General features: G+C 39.7%; 1 pseudogene; it reads left to right on the top strand.

The window, feature by feature from the left end:
* Positions 1–16475: 16475 nt before the first annotated feature.
* Positions 16476–16845, top strand: LOC101329807 (large ribosomal subunit protein eL31-like; annotated as a pseudogene).
* Positions 16846–17050: the final 205 nt, after the last annotated feature.

Raw genomic sequence — 17050 nt, 5'->3', positions numbered from 1 at the left:
CACAGAAAGGATGAGGAGATGCAAGGGGAGAACTCATCCTAAAGGATAAGAGAGTTGAGTAAAGTATAAAAAGTATGAATTCTTCTTCACAAGCTTATGTATGCAGGGAAAGTTCCATTATTATATCAAAAGTAAAAATCTTATCAATCTGACTCAGACCTCTGTCCTACATGGGCTGCTGGGAAACGCCAGTGAGTTATAAAGAGGTTCCTGCTTCCCACCCTAAGGGCCATGGGGAAACCCTAAGGTTGTTGAAGAGAGCTGGAAATTCAGGGAGGTTACTCCAGTTATTACAGCTGCATAATGAATGACCCCAAAACTTCATGGCTTAACACAGCCATTTTCTCTCGCTCATGATTCTGTGGTTCAGGTATTTGGGAAGGGCTAAGATAGGCCATTCTTTCTTCTTCTCTCACGTGGCAGCTGTTAAACTTTGACTTGGGCTTTGGGCATCTGAAGACTCCACTGGACTGGACTTCCAAGATGCCACAGCACGTGGCTGGCAGTTGTGACGGGGAGCTCAGCAGGGATGTCCACTGGAACATCTACACGTGTCTTTCCATGTATGGAAATCACAAGGTAGTTGGGCTTTCTACATGAACTTCCCACTGAACAAGGCAACCAGGTAGAAGCCGCACAGCCTATTCTGACCTAACTCTGGATGTCAGGCAGCATCACTTCAGCCACATTTTGTTGGTTACAGTACAGTCATATGGCCAGCCAAGATTCAAGGGGAGAGGAAATCGATCTCAATTTTTGATAGGGCATAGGCAAGGCCACATTGTAGAAGAGTGTGTAAGATAGAAGATATCATTGTGACCATCTTTGGAATATAAAATCTGCCCCTGAGGGTCACATGGCCAGAGTTCTGAAGGCAGGTGGCTCCACACTTGCAAGGAAATCACTGTCAAGGCAGGAATCCTGGTGTGTAGAATCTAAAACTCCTTAGGTACACCTGGCACACCTCCTTTCCGAAATTCTCCAACCTCCCTGGAGGCATTGCCAGGGAAAAGAATGCCCCTGGAAACCACAGATCTCTATTGCTCTTCTAGCTTGGGAAATATTTCTCCCTTCTCTCAAGAGGACCCAGCATAGCCTCTTCCATGGGGTGAGATTTTTGAAGAAAGTAATTCAAAAAGAAACATGCACCCCAATGTTCATTGCAGCACAATTTACAATATCCAGGGCATGGAAGCAACCTAAATGTCCATCAACAGAGGAATGGATAAAGAAGATGTGGTACATATGTACAATGGAATATTACTCAGCCATAAAAAAAGAATGAAATAATTCCATTTGCAGCAACATGGATGGACCTAGAGATTGTCATACTGAGTGAAGTAAGTCAGACAGAGAAAGACAAATATCATATGATATTGCTTACATGTGGATTCTAAAAAAATGGTACAAATGAACCTATTTACAAAACAGAAATAGAATCACAGATGTAGAAAACAAACTTATGGTTACCAGGGAGGAAAGGGGAGGCAGGAGGGATAAACTGGGAGATTGGGATTGACATATACACACTACTAAGTATAAAATAGATAACTAAGAAGAATCTACTATATTGCACAGGGAACTCTACTCAATACTCTGTGATGACCTATATGGGAATAGAATCTAAAAAAGAGTGAATATATATATATATTTATAACTGATTCACTGTGCTATACAGCAGAAACTAACACAACATTGTAAATCAACTATACTCCAATAAAAATTAATTTAAAAAATCAGGAAGAAGGTTGTTTTCATGAAACTTCTTTTCCTGCTCTGCAACCCCCTGAGACCTGGGAACACCAAGGTCTGTTTTCTTGAGATTGAGAAGGAAGGGTGGGGAGAATAACAGAAAGAATATGGTCCAGTACAAGATCCTTAGAGGGGAAGGAGATCAGAAGAACAAAATGGTGTCTGTCACTGAAAGTGGTCCTATGGGGCAGCCCCAATTGATTAAAATTGTATTCCAGATCAAGGAGAGATAATGAACTTACTGGACTCTGTGCAATATTTCTTGAACTCTTCTGAAAAATATAAGGTACCACAATATGCTTTATGCCCTAGATGATAAGGTATAAAAAAGAAGGAGGTGCAGCATTTCCGCTCCTGTCCAGAGCACTGTGGCTTCCAAACTTGGTGTCCAGAGACCACAGCCTCACCTGGACATCTCAAGAGCCTGCAGGAGGAGGGAAGAGTAGTAGCCCAGCTCAATGGGGAGGTGCTACTGGTGTGTAGTGAGTAGAGGCCGGGGATGCTGCTAAACATCCTTCAGTGCTCAGATCGGCCAACAGCAAAGAAATTTTTGACCCAAAATGCAAACAGCAACAAGGTTGGGAAACTGCCAGAAATCAATCCAGATTTAGAGACTTCTCCAAAGCGTTGGGGTAAATGTGTATGCTAGAGAAGTCTCTTCAGAGTTTTCTAGAAGAGACATGGGAGACCCTGAGACGTGCTCTTAGTTAGATTCCCAGGCTTCTTGGCTCAACAGTGTGCCCTGACTCTTGAAATTTTTAAAAAAGTATTTCTTAATTCAACCCCTGCCACACCATCATCTCTCCTCTCTGCCCCTTCCCTATTTGTTATGACACCAGTTTCCTCACTGCCCTCCTTCCTGAAATCCCAATGTCAGGTGTTAGCTGTTGCTTGTCTAAGCTATTTGCTACCTAGTGTACACATGATGCCAAACTCTGCTGGGTATTACTAAAAAAGAGAGGAGTTGAAATACTTTAGGTAGCAGGTACCATCTAACTTCCCTTCCCTAAAATGTTCTTCCTGCCTCAACCAGGGAGCCCATTCCTGTCTCGCTGTCTCCTTCACTGGTCTTGGGCCCACCTCCTCCTCCAGCTCAGCCTTCTTCATATGATACCCTTATGACACAGTCTTATTTTCCTTCAGTACCAAACAACTTTAACACAAGGCAGATTGGTCCAAGTGTGACAATACAGTAACACTCAAAGGACAATGTGAGAGTTGGTGGAAAGAAATGAATGCCACCTGGGGTGCCCTTAGCCTGCTAGGGAATAAGAAATTAAAAACTGCCTGGGAGAGCTGCATTAGCTATTTCATACTATCACAATTTGTTTTAGTAAATTATCCTTCTTAGAATACCAAATAGTCCCCTAATGGCCTGAAAGACTTGAAACACTTCCAAAGCATTAAGAGTTTTCTGTACTCAGTCACTGGGAGGACTGGACTTGAGACCTTAGGTTGGCCAGCAGCCAGAGTGTACCAACTTAGAGCAACTTAGATTTGCAAACTCTGTAGTAACCCAAACATGTTAGCCTCAGAAGTCAAGATGTGGGTTCTGCCAACATCACAAATTTGGATCTCTTGTGCACACTTAGCACAGGTATTGCACATATATGGGGGATTTTCCCAGATGTGCCTTCTTGTTACATATTTTTTGGCTTCCTTTGTTTTTCTAGATCCATCTTCAGTTTATCAAGGTGATGCTATCACCTTCTCTTATCGAGAATTGTAAATGGCTCCCACTTGTAAAGAAGTGATGGAGCAAAGACCCTGTCTGTATAATGTCAGGGCAGTGGGATAATCTTTCTAAATATTAATCTGTGTTTCAACCCCATTCTGTACCCACCAAATTCTTTCAATTATATCCTGAGGAATTATTTCCTCCCTGTAACTGAACAGATGTGAGTCATCCACTGGGAAAACACAAACAATGGTCAGGAATAACATGAGACAGGAAGAGTCCAGAATTAGTTTTTTACTCACAGAAACGACAAAAACATCAAAGATTTTAAAGGAGGCAAGAGGAGTGGTCAGGACATCAATAACAAGGAAGACAGAAATAGAGAAACTTGAATTCTTAAGGGAAATAATCTTCTTGAGTGTTGTAGGGAGCCAAGCAGAAGCATATTCAGCCCTGAATTGACCCTCTCATAGCTGTGCATGCAGGGCCACCAATCTGTCCCCACTGGGGGTCCACATGGAAATGAAGACTGTCTCATCCTTAAGAAACCCTGCCCGGGTCCCTCTCCTGTCTTATGAGGACAACTACCAGAATATAGATCATGGGGTCATGGTGACATGAAGAGAAGATTTTCTATCTCACCAAGTCAGCACTGTAAGGAAGCAATCTGAAGACTGACCTGAGACCAAGAGGCAACCCACATTATTTTTTTTAATGGAGCAATGAATTTTATTTATTTATTTTTATTGAGTTATAGTTGATGTACAATATTATATGTTACAGGTGTACAATATAGTGATTCACAACTTTTAAAGGTTATACTCCATTTATAGTTATAAAATATTGGTTATATTCGCTGTTTTGTCCTTGTAGCTTACTCTATACATAATAGTTTGTACCTCTTACTCCCCCACCCCTATATTGCCCCTCCCCCCTTCCCTCTCCCCCCTGGTAACCACCTGTTTGTTCTTTATATCTGTGTCTGCTTCTTTTTTGTCATATTCACTATCAGATTCCGCATATAAGTGATATCATACAGTATTTGTCTTTCTCTGTCTGACTTATTTCATTTAGCATAACGTCCTCCAAGACATCCATGTTGCTGCAAATGGCAAAATTTCATTCTTTTTCATGGCTGAGGAGTATTTCATTTTATATATATGTATAATGTTACATATATATATCATATCTTCTTTATCTATTCATCTGTTAATAGATACTTATGTTACTTCCATATCTTGGCAAATGTAAATAACGTTTCTATGAACATTGGGGTGCATGTATCTTTACAAATTAGTGGTTTTGTTTTTTTCAGATATATATCCAGGAGTGGAACTGCTGGGTCACGTGGTAGTTCTAGTTTTAGTTTTTTGAGAAACCTCCATACCGTTTTCCAGTGTCTGCACCAATTTCCAGTGTCTGCACCAATTTACATTCCCACCAACAGTGTAGTAGGGCTCACTTTTCTCCACATCCGCACCAACATTTATTATTTGTGTTCTTTTTGATGATAGCCATTCTGATCGGTGTGAAGTGATATCTCATTGTGTTTTTTTTTTTTTTTTTTTTTTTGCGGTACGCGGGCCTCTCACTGCTGTGGCCTCCCCCGTTGCAGAGCACAGGCTCCGGACGCACAGGCTCAGCGGCCATGGCTCACGGGCCCAGCCGCTCCGCAGCATGTGGGATCCTCCCGGACCGGGGCACGAACCCGCGTCCCCTGCATCGGCAGGCGGACTCTCAACCACTGCGCCACCAGGGAAGCCCCTCATTGTGTTTTTGATGTGCATTTCCCTGAAGATTACTGATGGTGGGCATGTTTTCATGTGCCTGTTGGCCATCTGCATTTCCTCTTTGGAGAAAATGCATATTTAGGTTTTTTTAATTGGGTTTTTTTGGTTTTGGTTTTGATGTTGAGTTGTATGAGCTGTTTATATATTTTGGATATTAATCCCTTATCTGTTATCTCAATTTCAAATATTTTCTCCCATTCAGTAGGTTGTCTTTTCAAGTTGTCAGAGGTTTCCTTTGTTGTACAAAAGCTTTTAAGTTTAATTCGGTCCTATTTGTTTATTTTTGTTTTTATTGACTTTGCTTTAGGAGAGGGATCCAAAAATGTATTGCTGTGATTTATGTAAAAGAGTGTTCTGCCTGTGTTTTCCTCTAGGAATTTTATGGTTTCTGGCCTTACATTTAGGTCTTTAATCCATTTTGAGTTTATTTTTGTATGGCATTAGAGAATGTTCTAATTCTATTCTTTTACATGTAGCTGTCCAGTTTTCCCAGCACCACTTATTGAAAATACTGTCTCAGGACTTCCCTGGTGGTCCAGTGGTTAAGACTCCGTGCTTCCAATGCAGGGGACATGCGTTCGATCCCTGGTCAGGGAACTAAGATCCCACATGCTACACTGTGTGGCCAAAAAATAAAAGAGAAAAGAAAAAAAAAGACTGTCTTTTCTCCATTGTATATTCTTGCCTCCTTTGCTGTAGATTAATTGAGCATAAGTGCATGGGTTTATTTCTGGGCTCTCTATTCTGTTCCATTGATCTATGTGTCTATTTTTGTGCCAGTACTGCTGTTTCAATTACTGTAGAGTTGTAGTATAATGTGAAGTCAGGAAGCATGATACCTCCAGCTCTGTTCTTCTTCCTCAAGATTGTTTTGGCCATTCAGGGTCTTTTGTGTTTCTGCACAAATTTTAAAATTATTTGTTCTAGTTCAGTGGAAAATGCCATTGGTATCTGATAGGAAATGTATTGAGTCTGTAGGCTGCCTTTGGTAGTATGGTCATTTTAACAATATTAATTCTTCCAGTCCAAGAACACAGTGTATCTTTCCATCTATTTGTGTTGTCTTCATTTATTTCATCAGTGTCTCATAATTTTCTGTACAGGTCTTTTACCTCCTTAGGTAGGTTTATTCTTTTTGATGCAATGGTAAATGGGATGGTTTCCTTAATTACTCCTTCTGACACTCCATTGTTAGTATATAGAAATGCAATGTATTTCTGTATATTAATTTTGTATCCTGCAACTTTACCAAATTCACTGAGGAGCTCTAGTAGTTTTCTGGTGGCGTCTTTAGGATTTTCTATGTATAGTATTACGTCATCTGCAAACAGTGACAGTTTTACTTCTTCCTTTCTAATTTGGATTTCTTTTATTTCTTTTTCTTGTCTGATTGCTCTGGCTAGGACTTCCAATACAATGCTGAATAAAAGTAGCAAGAGTGGGCATCTTTGTTTTTTTCCTGATCTTAGAGGAAATGCTTTCAGCTTTTCACCATTGAGAATAATGTTAGCTGTGGGTTTGTTATATATGGCCTTTATTATGTTGAGGTATGTTCCCTCTATGCCCACTTTATGGAGAATTTTTGTCATAAATGGATGTTGAATTTTGTCAGAAGCTTTTTCTGCATCTATTGAGATGATCACATGGTCTTTATTCTTCAGTTGGTTAATGTGGTGTATCACAATGATTGATTTGTGGATACTGACATTAACAAACCCACAGTAGGGTGCTCGCTTAACTCTGGCTCTTAGGGGAAAGCCACAGTTCATTATTAACTCTATTTTTTTGTCTTCTCCTCTCTTCTCCCTCCTTTCTTTCCTGTCCTCTTCTTTTTTCTCTTTTCTCTTCCCTTCACCTTTCTTTAACACAGTGTAAGAAAGGAAAGGAAGGAGATTTATGTGGCTCTCTTCTGAGTTGCTCACTTGGCAATCAGTCCTTTCTGTCCTTCACCCTGCTACCTCCAACCCCGTGGCCTGTCAGTTCCCAGAATGCTTCCTTCCATAGCAGGACTCCACAAAAGGGCTGGATGAGGGGACAACACACCCACCTTCACTGTTCTGACCCTCTTTTCTCCACCAATATCACACACAGGGCTGAAGAATTGAACTAACAAGGGAATTACAGAACAGTATCCTAATTAAGCCTTTTCTGTTGGTCAAAAGAAAACAGCACCCAAGAAGTCAAAACTTCACAAAGAGCTTCCATGGATACTTCCAGTTCCTAACTTTGCTATTTTGTACCTTTTTACAAAAGTAACTTTTTCTAATCCTCATGTGAATTTCCACTAACATTACAGAAAACCTCACCCCCTACCCAAAGCAATCAATTTTTCCAGTGGCCTCACAGAGGTACATTTCCTCAATGCTCAAATATTTATGTTAGCATAAACTATGAGGTTTCCAGCAGAACAGAGAACAAATGTATATTCAGTGTTTGGTGGGTAGAAGTACCCAAAGTACCATGCTCTTCCAAGTCTTTCCACCATATGAGCTGCAGCTTTGCTTCTGCATTCTTCTGATTGCCAAAGAAGTAACTGTTAAGTCAATCAAACAGACCAAAATGCACACACACACGCACACACACACACACACACTCAGACCTGCTGGTGCTGAAAACAGCCTGTCACTGAGAGAGACACTTCACAATTGCCCTTCCCTTAGCTGACGAAAGATGCTGCCAAAACTTTGAAATAGCTCTTTTAAGGAATGCTATCATGTTCTTAGTCAAGGGCCATCTTCCTCCCCAGTCTGGGGAAGAAGGGAGGAGTAGAAGTGACTTTCATTCTTCCAGTTACACTAACACTAACAAATGCCCATCATAGCACTTCCACATCCTTGCTACTGAAAATACAGGACAACACGAAAAGAATTTTTCTCTCCTTTATTGGAGAAACCTCTCTTATAGCTGGAGTTCTCCCCAACCAGCTGGATTCAACGGATTTGGGGGAGAAAATCAACCTGCACCAGGAGCAAAATGCTTGAGATCTGCTGCCTACTGAACTCAGCTTTGTCCTCGTCTCTCACAAAATCAACTTGGGAGGCTGATCCTTTCCTCCCATCACCAGATGCCAGGTGCCCCCTTCTATTCCACTCATACCTCATCATGACACTATATTTCTCCTCAAGACCCACAGAACTCTTTTTTCGAAGGTTTCCTGTGCAAGAAGAAGGTAGCAGCAGTCACAGAACCTAAAGGTACACAGAAAGTTCTGTTGGAAGGAAACTTTCTTTTAAGGCAAGTATGAAACATTAGGAAAAGATTAGTCTTTGAAATCGAAGAGATCTGAGTTTAAATCCTGGCTTTTCTAATTACACGGATATAACCTTGGATTAGGCTCATTATAGAATGTTGGAAAACAGGAGTAATACATATCTCAAAAGATGTGGGTCATAAGTGACTTTGCATCTGTAAAGAACTCCAACCTGTGCACATAACAGTGGGACAGACATGAACCTCCCTCACAACACTTGGTTGCAAGAAATGTCATGGTTGAAAGAAATGTCATTGATTTTTCAAAACTAATAAATCTGATCCCATGTCCCTACTCATCAGGGGTTGAAAAATTCAATCTCAGGTTCTATTATAAGTAACATTTGGACTAAGCTAAATCTTCTATTGCCACAATAGAAAGTTAATAAATAATGTCTAAAATTAATGAGAGTTAGCTTATAGTGCTGCTTCTATTGATATAAAATAGCATATTATATGGAAACATTGGTGTAAATTGTGGAAGAAATAGAAGCAAAGTGGTGCCTTTAGGGAAAAAAATGACATGGTGATAATCAAGTAAGACAGAGAATAGTTATTTATTGTTATGAACTATGTGTATAAATCTATCATATAATAAAATTAGCTATAAAAGAGACACCCATGTACTAGTTTTCATATGTACAGAAGTTCCTTTATGTCTATTTTCTCAACTCAGAGTCAAAAAATCCTAATGGTTTGAAAGCTCCTAAATGCGTTTTTGTACAAAACAATTTGCAGTTAGGCAAATATACAGAAACAAATAATGCCACGACATAAACATTGTCCATGATTTCCCTGCCTGAAAAATATTTTCTTAAGTGTTTCCCGAACATTATTCACACCCTTTTCCAAAATCCACCATTAATCCATCATGAGTCATTAGACCAGTTGCTTCACTTCTATGAGCCTTAGAGTCCTTACCTATAATGTTAGACAGTTTTAAAAGATTCCTTCCAACATCAGATATTATTTCCATCTTTGTCATTGGCTATCAGAATGGAGATTTAATGATTTCTGAAGAGCTTTCCAGATTAAAAGTGCTGAGAGCTGAGAAGAAGAGTCAACTCAGAATAGAGTTTGTGTTTGCATCTCTTTTGCAACAGCTGTTCTTCTTGTATGCAGTTCCATGACCTTCTGTTCTCATTTTCTATATCCCTGTAATATAAAACAGTCCCTATTTCAGGACCTGTTGAAATCTTTTCCTGCCTTGCTTCTGGATCTCAAGAAAAGATAGACACAACATGCACCCCATGGGATCTGCAGATGCTCACAGGACATAAACGGAGTCCCTAACACAGAAACAAGTAGTGTACATAAAGAAACCACTTGAGGTTGGACATTTTCAAATTTGGGGGGGAAAACTAAGAACATCTAAGGCTGCATTTGATACTCATGTTCTTTATTGACATCATATTGGAGAACTTGAAAACCCTCAGTATTTACAAAGTTAGTAAATACTAAAATTCACTATTCTAAAGAATGCAAGGTAAAGAAAGCTAAGGTTTCCTTTACATTGAATTACATATTTTCAAAGGTTAGCTCTTCTGAATTCAAAATTTATTCTGAAGACAAGACTTATGGAGGGTATCGTTTATCTTAGGGTAGGCTCAAATGTTTTAAAACAATCATGAAACTATTGAAAATAAAGTATGTTTCTGTTTAAAATCTTGTAAGGCTTGTTTTCAACTAGATCTCCTTAGATGACAAATATTCTGTTGCTATAGTAAATCTCATCCTTAAGTAATTCTTTCATTTTCAGGTTTACTCCAAGCTCCCAGCTATGCAGTTATAAAACCATGCACATCGGATGGAAAAGACCTATTTGGTTATCTGGGGTCTCCCTTTCTCTCCCCACCTTTCACACAGGTTTCTTCCCTAAGACATCTTCTCCAGTGATTTGTACAACTTTGCAATAACTCAAGAAATGGCTTATCTTTGGCTTCTTTTAAAAGAATATGCCACAGGGGCTTCCCTGGTGGTCCAGTGGTTGAGAGTCCGCCTGCCGATGCAGGGGACACGGGTTCGTGCCCTGGTCTGGGAGGATCCTACATGCCGCAGAGCGGCTAGGCCCATGAGCCATGGCCGCTGAGCCTTCGCGTCCGGAGCCTGCGCGTCCGGAGCCTGTGCTCCGCGACGGGGAGAGGCCACAGCAGTGAGAGGCCTGCGTACCGCAAAAAAAAAAAAAAAAGAATATACCACAACATTTGAACATTGCAATTAATCTTAATTTCCTCCCTAAACCCCTCCTTTCTCATTAGGCTCACCTCCCACCAGGAAGCCCCGCACACAGTCTACCTTTGCTTGGCAATGTCATCTTTAGCTTTGTTTTAAATGGTTTTTTGTTTACTTGTTTTTAAGGCATTTAACTCCAGTGCTTTCAACATCATGTAGGCTGGAGTGTCCAGGATGCTGTCATCACTCACATGTCCAGAACCAGAGAGCTTCCCCCTGAGATCTCCCTCCCCACGTGCCCCTCATCCTCCAGGGCCCCTTCGCATGGCCTCTCGTTCCGGTGGGACAGTCAGACTTCTTATGTACAGACTGACTTCTAAGACCACAAAAGCAGAGGCTGTCAGGGCTTCCCAAGGCTTAGGTGGTGTCACTTAGCCCATGTTCTATTGCTTAAAAGGGAGGCACAGGGCCAGTCCAAGCCACCCTGGAAGGGGATTGCATGAGAGTATTAAAGTGGAGGCAGAGTTCACTGGGGGCCATCTTTGGAGACCAGCTGTCACCTACAGCAATCTTAGGTGACTTGATCAAGTCATGCATTTAGTCAGTGGCTGAACCAGAATTCAAGCAACCTGTTTTCTTCACTCTCTTTTCCATTTTTTTTTTAATTGGGGTATAGTTGTTTTACAATGTTGTGTTAGTTTCTACTGTACAGCAAAATGAAGTAGAGTTCCCTGTGCTATACAGCATGTTCTCATTAGTTATCTATTTTATACATATTAATTTATATACATCAATCCCAATCTCCCGATTCATCCCACCCCTTCTTTCCCCCTTGATGTCCATATGTTTGTTCTCTACATGTGTGTCTCTATTTCTGCCTTACAAACAGGTCCATCTGTACCATTTTTCTAGATTCCACATATATGCATTAATATATGATATTTGTTTTTCTCTTTCTGAATTACTTCACTCTGAATGACAATCTCTAAGTTCATGCATGCTCTTCAAATGACCCAATTTCGCTCCTTTTTATGGCTGAGTAATATTCCATTGTATATATGTACCACATCTTCTTTATCCATTTATCTGTTGATGGGCATTTAGGTTGTTTCCATGACCTGGCTATTGTAAACAGTGCTGCAATAACACTGAGGTACATGTGTCTTTTTGAATTATGGTTTTCTCTGAGTATATGCCCAGTAGTGGGATTGCTGGGTCATATGGTAATTTTATTTTTAGTTTTTTAAGGAACCTCCATACTGTTCTCCATAGTGGCTGTGTCGATTTACATTCCTACCAACAGTGCAAGAGGATTCTCTTTTCTCCACACCCTAACTCAAACAGTGCCAAAATCTTTTGTTGAATCCAAAGTACTAATCACATGAAGCTCAGTGACTAAAAAAAGTTTTAACAACAGAACATTTTTTTAAAAAATTAATTCCCCACACCACCCATTTGGTCCCCTTCTCCTCTCCAAGCCAGAGCCCTCCTGCAATGTGCTTTTTTCTTCAATTCTGATGTATATATATTCATGTCCAAAAATGCTGATTAAGCAGGGCTCATAGCTCAGAGATAAGTTCTAGACACTGTCACCAGCATTTCAAAGAGCTGCTGTTAACATATACTATCTAAAACATGGAAATAAGGCAAAGGGGGAGGAATCATGTCCTTTCAATGTCATACCGGGACATGGCTTAATAAGCTGACCAAAAGATTCTTCAGTTATCCAGGAGAACATACCTGTGTTTGATTTTGTTGTCTAGTAATTAGGTCCTGTGAAGTTTCATAACTTATAGATTTCTGTCCAAGAAAACTATTAATGATTTCTGTTTGTGATATAAACTAACCCCAAAGATTTGGCTTTATTTGTCCTGTAGGGTACCAACAAGTCTTGTAACTAACCTGGCAATTCATTCTAACATTTTTTAAATGCGTGTAAATACTCAGTTCCTCAAATTCTCCTTGAATCAGCTTATTTCTTACTGGCTTCCTCACTAATGAGTTGAGTAAATCTTTGATACAAGCTTCCTCTATATCTCTATGAGAGTTAGATTTTCAACTTTCCAAAAATTACACTTTGACACTACAAAGACTCCAGTGGAACTTCCTGGGGGTAAGAAACTGAGGGCAGCAGGGGCTGACACGGGCCCTGGGCCATCATTGTCATCTATGCCGAGCTGGTTAACTCAGCCCACAGAACTGAATATCTTATTTGGCAGTAAAATTTTTAAGGATTATTCATGGGAGCTCACTTTACAGTGCTCAGGGCTTTTTTTCTGGGATTCAAGCAGCTCATGAGGAAAATCCTAAGCACTAAAATTCAGACAGGATTTTGCCACCTGGAAAGATGACAAGTGGGGAAAGGAGAAGAGGCAGCCAGCAGAAATTTCTGGAGAAAGACCACCATCTCTGCCAATTCAACACTGGAATTTTTAGCTTTTGCTTGAAGAAGTTAACAATCCCTATGCACCCGTATCACGTGTAAGAATTTCCACCTATACCCAGTGTATGTTCTTCTGCGGCTCTGCTCTTCTAGGGGATCCAGCATTCTGTCCGCATCACATTATCGGATGTGCGTTTCTTCATAAGTTCACATAGTAGACAAAATCTCAGGCCAAAAAGGCAGGGATATAAGAAATGTGATGTGCTATATTCTTCTTTACCTGAACTTTATTTCCATTTTGAGTTCCCACTGGGCCGTCTGCTGGAAATGTAATCGAATTCAATTCACGGCCAGTTCTGACCCTACCACTACGGGTGCAGGTACAGTCCAAAAGGATGTGAGAATGCTGGGACGCTCTACATGGCTGGACTGGACGTGGTCTATCTGCTCTGGCATACATTAGGCTGAGTATGGCTGCTGCCACTGCATCTCTCACTTCCAGCTTCTGGTCTACCCCAGGTCTGACTACCCCTCAGCTGAACACTGGGCTCTTTGAATTCTGCAGAAGATATGTTTCTGCTCCCACCCTTTCCAAGGAATCTGAAGCTAGATGCCTCTGGCCCTCTCTATCTAGGTGTGCTGGACAGCCATTTCTACTCTATGGCTCTCTTCATTTAAGAAAAAGTATCTACAACTTTAAAATAAGACAAAAACATGGTTGAGAGTTCTTTAAAATTAATTGTGGAGCATCATCGAACAAGCCTTCTTATGGGTCATCTGAGGAGACTCAAGGCAAAGTTTCTCAACGTTTTTGTTTTTTTTAATTTCCCTCCAAGGAGAAAATTTAATTACATTCCAATTTAATTTTAATTAATTAACTTAAGCTAGTTAATTTAATTAATAATCAGACACAAGAGGGAGGAGATATGGGGATATATGTATATGTATAGCTGATTCACTTTGTTAGAAAGCAGAAACTAACACACCATTGTAAAGCAATTATACGCCAATAAAGATGTTAAAAAAATAATCAATTGATTTCATTAATTGCTCTGATTTACCCCTGATGAGAGAACATAAATAGACTACATGTTGTTTAACTTTAAAAGTCATTGCTACCTGACTTGCTGGAGGTTTTTCACAGATTTTTGAAGAGACTCCAGGCAGGAGACGTGACAGAGGGGTGAATCTTGGGAGACCCAGAGAAGTCGCTATCTGATACAATAAGTCAGGGTATCAGTTCCTCTGGTAACACTTTTTCTAACCTATGTTAGCCAAACGAGAGCATTGGAGGTGGAAAATACACTTTCTCTCTCAAATTTTGCTCAGTTGCCTCTTTGAGTTTATTCACCAGAAATGGGTGGGCAATATAAAGGATTGTTTGTCAAATATTTCTACTCCTTTCTTTACCACTCAGAAAATAAACACTAGGAAGCCAATTTGTGACATCCTCACAGCTTATCTTTGCTAATCATAGGGTCTTTTCCTTTACTCCCTGCCTTTTCTCTTTCTACCTCCTCTCTAAAATAGCTTCAGCTCATCTTCATCCTTCTGCACAATAGCTTACCCTCATAAAAACATCTGGGGTTACTTATATCTTGATGAGACTCCAAATCTATGTGTTACCTTTTCCAGTGTTTTAGGTCCTGACTCTAACTGTGAAAGCTTTTGCAGCCAGTGCAGAGTATTCCAAGCCTCAGTGATTGGGTGAGAAAAAGAAAAAAGTAGAAGTACCAGTGATGGTAAAACTATATCAAGTGGTCTCACATATTTAAGACAGGTGATCCAAAATGAGAGGAAGCACGGGAGTCAAAATAATTTTGGAGAAATAATGACTAACTTTTTTTCCAAATTTGATGAAAAATACCAGCAGACAGACCCAAGAAGCTTAACAAATCCTAAGCAAATCATATTCAACTTGTTGAAAACCAAAGACAGAGAGAAAAATCTTAAAAGCAACCAGAAAATAAAGACATGTTCTCTAAAGAGGAACAATGAGAAGAATGAGAGCAGACAGCTCATCCATAGCAGTACAAGCCAGAAGAAAATGACAAGACGTCTTTAAAGTGCTAGAGGGAAAAAGAGAGTCTGTTGACCTAGAATTCTATATCAAGTGAAAATATTCTCTAAAAATAATAGGGAAAAATGACAAAAACAATTGCCAAGAGAATCTTCCCCAGCAGAAAGAAATATAAAACTCTTTGTGCTGAAGGGAAATGATATCAGATAGAAACAGTAACAGAAATGAAGAAATGAAGCATGTCAGGAAGTATGTATATGCAGGTAAACAGAAAGTATTTTTCTCATTTCTTTTTTTATTTTTATTTATTTATTTTTGGCTGCATTGGGTCTTCATTGCTGTGCATGGGCTTTCTTCTAGTTGCGGCGAGCGGGGCTGCTCTTCATTGCAGTGGCTCCTCCTTTTGCAGAGCATGGGCTCTAGGCACGTGGGCTCAGCAGTTGTGGCTCATGAGCTCTAGAGCACAGGCTCAGTAGTTGTGGCACACAGGTTTAGTTGCTCAGCGACATGTGGGGTTTTCCCGGACCAGGGCTCAAATCTGTGTCCCCTGCATTGGCAGGCAGATTCTTAACCACTGTGCCACCAGGGAAACCTTCATTTCTTTTTTTAAAAATACAATTTACTATTCAAAGTACATAAAAATGTACTGTGGGGTTTATAAAAATGCAGAGGTAAAATGAAAGACAATATTAGTACTAAGAATGGGAGAGATCATTTAAAATATGCTATAATAAGTTTTTTATATTATACTTAAAGAAGTATAATATTAATTCAAGGAAGACTATGGTAATATAAGGACACATACTGCAATCCCTATGGCAATCACTAAAATAGCTAAAAACCAATGGATGAGTTAAGATGGAATAAGTTTTTCAAATCCTTGGTTAATTTAAAAAGAAGGAAATGATGGAAAGAGGAACAAAGAACAGACAAGGCAGTGGTGGTCTTAAATTCAAACATATCAATAATTACTTCAACTGTGAGTGGACTAAAACTACAATTAAAAGGTAAAGCTCGTCAAACTAGACAAGTAGGAAACACACATTATATGTTGCTTTCAAGAAATGGCCTTCAAGTATAGACACAGCTTAAAAAACAAAAGACTGGGAAAATTATACCATGCAAACAACTAATCAGAAGAAAATTGTAGGGGCTACATTAATATCACAAGAAGTAGAATTCATGATAAGGAGTATCACCAGAGATAATGGTAGGCATTTCATAGCGATGCAATAAACAATTTATTAAGGAAACATAATAATCCTAAATGTGTATGCATCTAATACAAAGCTTCAAAATAATGCAAAAACTGACAGAGCTAAGGGAGAAAAAGACAAATTCCAATTAAAATTGGAGATTTTAACATTTCTTTTCCAGTAATTGATTAAAACATACATATTAAAGATTGTTTTCCAACCAGAGCCCGGCAGAATGACTCCCACAAAGAAGGGTGGAGAGAAGAAGAAGGGCCGGTCTGCCATCAATAAGGTGGTGACCAGAGAATACACTATCGACATTTACAAGAGCATCCACGGAGTGGGTTTCAAGAAACGTGTCCCTCAGGCACTCAAAGAAATCCTGAACTTTGCCATGAAGGAGATGAGAACTCCAGATGTACGCATTGACGCCAAGCTTAGCAAAGCAGTCTGGGCCAAAGGAATAAGGAATGTCCCATCTCATGCCCATGTGCAGAAAACGTAATGAACATGAAGATTCACCAAACGAGCTCTATACCTTGGTTACCTATATACCTGTCACCACTTTCAAAAATCTACAGACACTTAATGTGGATGAGAACTAACTGTTGATTGTCAAATAAAGTTATAGAACCACAAAAAGTTAAAAATTAATAAATATATATAAGACTTGAACAACACTATTAGCCAATTTTAAACTTATTGACATTTATAGAACACTACACCTAACAACTGTGGAATTCACATATTTTCCAAGTGTATGTGGAATATACATGAGATAGATCAGCTGCTGAGCCATGAAAGGTCTCA

Source organism: Tursiops truncatus, chromosome 6, assembly GCF_011762595.2.
Source record: "Tursiops truncatus isolate mTurTru1 chromosome 6, mTurTru1.mat.Y, whole genome shotgun sequence".
Taxonomy (NCBI): Eukaryota; Metazoa; Chordata; class Mammalia; order Artiodactyla; family Delphinidae; genus Tursiops; species Tursiops truncatus.
Note: the sequence above shows the minus strand (reverse complement) of the source record. Positions and strands in the feature narration are given on the sequence as shown.